Below are 6000 nucleotides of genomic sequence, written 5' to 3' on the forward strand. Positions count from 1 at the left end.
AGGTTGAAGTGACAAATAGAGAGCTAGAAAACATAGTCACTAAAATAGTTCCATTGCATAGGAAAGACTAGGTGGCTTGACTTCATAAAGCCTTATGGGCATATAGAATAGCATGGAAATCTACTACTGGGTTTACACCTTTTGAACTCCTATATGGGAAGACATTTTTCATGCCCATTGAATTTGAGCATAAGACTCTATGGAAAACTTTAAAACTTGGTATTACTCCTCTTGGCAGCACAATAGGATAGAATTTTGCATCTCAATGAGTTGGATGAATGGTGGAAGTCATCCCTTCACAACAAAGAACTAATTCAAAGTCAAAGGAAGCAATGGCATGACACATTTATCAAAGATAGAGAGTTCTTTGTTGGTGATTGGGTGCTCTTGTATGACTCCAGATATCAGCACCACCAAGGGAAATTTCAGATCAAATGGCTCAATCCATATGAAATTGTAGCAATTTTTAACAATGGAGCAGTTCAATTGTCAATAATTAATCCGATCAAGTTCAAAATCTTGGTTAATGGGTGTCACTTGAAGATATATCACAAACTAGCAACTTGGGAGGAATTTCTTCAATAGTTCAACACAACAGAAACATCACTTCCTACAGCCACTCTGTCTGAGTCTTCCACTTAGACACCTACAGCCCCTTGAATTTATTTCAAGGTGTTCATAATAAAATTTTGCATTTTATGTGAAATCCATTTACTTTTTTGCTTCACTCCATCTCATCTTTTTGTCTTTTCATAACGACTCCACTTCATTCATTTCTATAGTACGGTACTACCTGGAGCACCCTTCCTATTGCATATTAGTTTGGTTACACATGACCCCTCTACATTTATTTAACTTATTATTTATTTAAAAAGTTGTGTCATTTTGATTTTCAGAATTTGCAATCTCTAAGGTCTAGTGGGACCCAGTCTTTGATAAGTTGGGGGGAGGGAAAATTGAAATCATAAATCAAAATCATAACTTGATCTTAATTTGGCATGTATGATGTATGGGGGAAAGGTCACCTTAGTGATGAGTTGGTGGCCCTTTGTACTTCCGTGGTGTGCAGGGAATAATTAAAAAACCAACCATTAAATTATGATTTCACATAAAGTACATAACCCCTCATTAATATGGCATATGTTTTGAGTACAATCTTCATCCTCAATATGTTTTGGTGATTAAAATGCTGACATGTAGTACTAAAGAATATGATATTTAGAAGTGTTTAAAATTTTTTTTTTTACCCAATACACCATTGTTTAAACTAAAAACCCATGTAGCTATTTCTGCTCAAATCTTCAATCACTCACAGTGAACTCATAAGCTATAGCATTCCTCAAAGGATAACATGAGTGGAGAACCTCAGTAGCATGAACCAGTGGATCAAAGAGTCCTGTTGGCCAAGCCCAGCAACATGCAATTTTTTTCAACAACGAGGTTGGTTAGCTTACTACCTTAGCCTCAAGCAATTTGATCAAGAAATTGTGTTACAGTTTCATAATATGCTACAGGATGGGTATGCAAATGTCAAGGGTATCAAGATAGAATTTATAGAATAGGTGGTGGTAGAGGTTACTAGTCTGCCTCCAGATAGGGAGCGATGGACAAAAAATATGGATGCACGAACCACAAGGGCACAATTCATAGTGCATGGAGACCCTCTGCTAGAGAAAATCAAGAAGCAAGGTACATTACAGTTATCTCTTCCCATTCAATTCATTCAACCTACTAAGTTTATCATAAGGTATTTACCTGTGAAGGATCGTATACCTATTTACATGCTATTCATTTGAAGATCTTTAGTGGTCTGTGGCATGGTGACCATCCTATAAATCTTCCTAGTTTCCTTTAGAATATTGTTAAAAGGAAAGTTGCCTATGTACAACAAGGTAAGACCCAGTCGATGTCCCACCATTGTTTAATAAGAGCCATAATTGAAAGGGAATTGGTTAGGCAACATCTAGGGACATGGGATGATTTTGTAAAACTCAAAATAGTGGGACCCCAAAGGGGTGGACCTAAAGGGAAAGGAATGGGGACAAGAGAGAAAACTACCATAGGAGTCAGAAAGGTAGTATATAAAATAGTTCAAGAAGCTTCAGCTTTTGTGTCCACACCCAAGACTACGAAAAAATAGAATTCCACCTTCAGAGGCTTCAACCTCTAAAAGGAGAAAATCACACACAGATACCATAGGGAAAGGTTTAGAGGAGGCACCTTCAGTGCCACAGGAAACCATACTTGACCTTAATAAAGGAAAATCTATTGATAATAAGGGTAAGCAAACAACCTCTACCCTACGGCAAGGTGCCCGACTATTCAGAGTAAGCCTAAATATTAGATTCTCCATTCCACCTATTAACTTAGAATCTCTAATGCATATGCCTGCAAAATCCCCAAAGCATACAGTCCATACTCCTAAACATGAAAATATTCCTGAGGAAGCTTCTCCAATGCCAAATAGCCTTAATTGTAACTTTATTAATATTGATAGTGACACAGACTCTTGAGAGAAAATGATGTCTAGTTTTGAACAACAAGCACAAGGGGCCAAAAATTTGTCACCAGAAGAATACCCATCATTTGCATAGGAAACAATTCAAGAAATTATTGAGACATTTCAAACCAATAAGGCTATGGTACCCTATTTTGCAACCATTATGCCTTCAGAAAAAGTTGACAGTCTTGTTGCTCATCACCCCTTTGAAGATGACAACCTTGTTGCTTGTCAAAATGACAACCTTGTTGCTCATCACCACTCTGAAGATGACAACCCTGTTGTTCATCACCACACACCACCAAACATTTCTACTCCATCAACAACCAGTCTTAGTTTATACCAATAGTTGCAATGGGAAAAGTCAAACTGGGACCTGGAGAAAAAATAATTGCTCAAAATTATAAAAGAATAGGCACAAAAAAATGAACAAAAAGATAGTGAAATCACGGTCGTATAGCAACGTGTCATAAAGGTGATAGATCTCATTCTAGAGCTTATGAACTGCAGGTCACCATCCCCATTTTATACACTATTCTTAAAGGAACAAATGATTAATTTTCAACTGTCTCAAATTTCTTGGAGGTTAAATCCTTCTTTGCACACTCCCCATGATTTTTATGCAGCATTCAAATAAGTCCCAATGGCTTTGCAGAATCTCCTCTGTGAACTATATGTCCATAACCTTATTGTTCCAAATGATAGGGATTGGAATTCCCTATTATATGTGGGGGATGTATAGTTCAGAGCGATCTTGTCATGGATGTAGAATGAGATCAGTCGAGAGAATCAGGCCACCCCTTAAAGGGAAAAGGAAATATTAGAACCACTGTACATTCAACCTAAGGTACAAAATACTCATAGGGTGTTCTTTAATTGGCTCTTTATTACTAATAATACAAGTGGTGCTACTATGATTTACCCTGTCTAAGAACAGGCATTTCTAGATTGGGAACAACATTGTTCCAAAATTGCTTCTGACGCCATAAGGGCTTCTACTCAAAGATGGGTCTGACTGTCACAAGATCTAAGAACAAGGGAATTGCACTCTCCTCAAAATTTGGAGATGGCTATTAGCAGGATGCACAGGTATATGATGCTAGGTAGAAGTAAAAATAATTATTGGGTTCCTCTTCATTTCCAACCACCAATACTCCTGCATCCTATGCTCAGAAAGCATAATTCTTTTGCTAATTATAATATGTCCATTAATGATTATAAATGGGAAAGGTTAAAATAGAATCATAGATACTTTAACTATAGGGCTAATGAATCAGGTAAAAAGATTGCCAATGATCTTAGACTACAGATGAGAATCAAAAATTTATAAATGTTGAAAGGACCAGCATCAGGTTGGTTGGGGGGAAAATGATCACATCAAGAAATAGATGTCTTTTTTATCCTTTTTGTGAACATTTGTTTATAACATGTTGAACTTTTTCATCCTTTAAGTATAATATTTTGTACTTTTTGATGTATAAGATATGAACATATGGCATAGAAATGATAATTAGAATTATGTCTAAACGGGTTCATTTTGTTGATAAAAATCTTTCTTCATGAATGTTTGGCATGGGTAGATCTTCCTATAGCTGAAGAGATTGCAAAGACTGTTAACTGAATACTAATGCTTTTTCTTTATAAATTAATAAATATAAATAAATGATTGTAGGAAGTCTTGTGTGCGTTGAATTATGACCACAAGTATCCAAGCCAAGTTGGAATTGGTCAAAATAGCTCAAGCGAAGGTCTAGCATTGCGGAATCACAAGTATTAAAGGAGGTGCATCATGGCACCATTACAGCCAGAAACTTAGCAGAAAAACTATAAAAGACCTATTTAGCAAAATAATAAGGGACCTATTTCAATAGAATAAGAGGGACCTAATGAAGTAGCTGAATGGGAGAGAAAGCATCTAGGTGATTAGTTAAACATGCAAGGAATTGTTGCACGGTACCTAGATTCCTAGAAGTCATTAAAGTCATATAGTAGAGCAAATCTAGCATCGTCTATGCTCTGTATTTATGGGAACTTAAGAAGTTACCTAATGTTTTCTTATTATGTTGCATCTTTGCATGAATCTTGAGCTGTAACAAACTATCCTTTATGAGGAAGTCATGATTGTAGGAATCTATTATTTCCTTTCTTTTAAATAAGACCTTGTCTGTAGCTCAAAGGTCAGGTACTAAATGAACAAACAAAGTTAGACAAGAGTTGTCAGTTATATTCTGTTGTTTTAAGGAAGTGTAATATTGTCTATTGAATGAATACATGAGTTCACTGAGTTTCTACAATTCAGTCTAAGTTAATCTTTTCTTCACTCTTCCATGGGGGCCCATGCGGAAGGTGGAGTTTACTTTAGCAATTAGGAGTTAGACTTTGTTTTCTAAGTTAAGTTTAGAACTAATACTCCTATAGCCACTAGAAATAGAACCAGTTATTGTTCCTATAACAGTAGGTGCATAAATGTATGGTTAAGTAGTTATCTAAGTTTCCTTACAATCATAAGATAGTTGTCTTTCCTTTTGATAAAATAGATTTCCTTAATGGTTATTTTATTCAAGGTTTAGTGACTTTTAGTAGAGACTAGAGCATATACTTTGCAGACATCATCTCAAGTTCGCGCTCCCAGATCGATATTTAATGAAGACTAGCATAGTACTTTGGTAGTAAAGGATGTCCAATCCTTCAACTAAAATGGTGTTATATTGGCTTGACAAATAGCATAAATATAAATTTTTTGTATTACTTTTCCATTATACATTTTTACATCTTAAAACATTGTTATGATATTAATTAATAAGTCAATTTTAACACTATAATACTAAATATAAAATAGGAATTATAAATTATAAATAATAACTAAGTTACATAAATCTAGTAATTAAAATTTATAGTATATAAAAGTTGAATCTATATAATTTAAATGTATCTTTGAGATTTTAAAAAAAAAAATTTGATGTTGCTAGTAATAAATCTTGTATCATTAAAGTGATAATAACAACCACCATTATCACAATAAGGGCATCTAACAATCCTCAAAGTATTTGAATAGTTTACGTTCAAGAAGCTAATATTGAAAAAAACTTATGATGTAGTTACCTATAATCCTATTGTGACTAAACATGGCACAAAATGTTTACACATTTTGTTCTAGGCACAAATCATTCTTTTGTTTCAAAGAAATGGCAAGGACTCTCGCTCGTTCAAAGCTCTTGTTTAATAGTGAAAAAGTAAAATTTGAGTATAATTAGAGGTGAAACTATTATTAATAAAGATATTATATATGATTTAAAGGGGAAAAATCATTAGTAGTTTTTTCAACTTTTGAAAGGATTCCTTTAATTCTTTTCTTTTAAAAAAAAATTATAATTGTTAGTTTGCAAATTGTTAAATTAGGTTATGTTTTTATTTTCAATTTTCAATTTTATGTTTTAGATTTTTTTCCTTTTTAAAATGAAAATCTTTGAAAACAATACTTAGTTATTGTACTTTACAAA

Source organism: Cupressus sempervirens, chromosome 5 (genome assembly GCF_028749045.1).
Source record: "Cupressus sempervirens isolate cs-2001-9-10 chromosome 5, ASM2874904v1, whole genome shotgun sequence".
Taxonomy (NCBI): domain Eukaryota; kingdom Viridiplantae; phylum Streptophyta; class Pinopsida; order Cupressales; family Cupressaceae; genus Cupressus; species Cupressus sempervirens.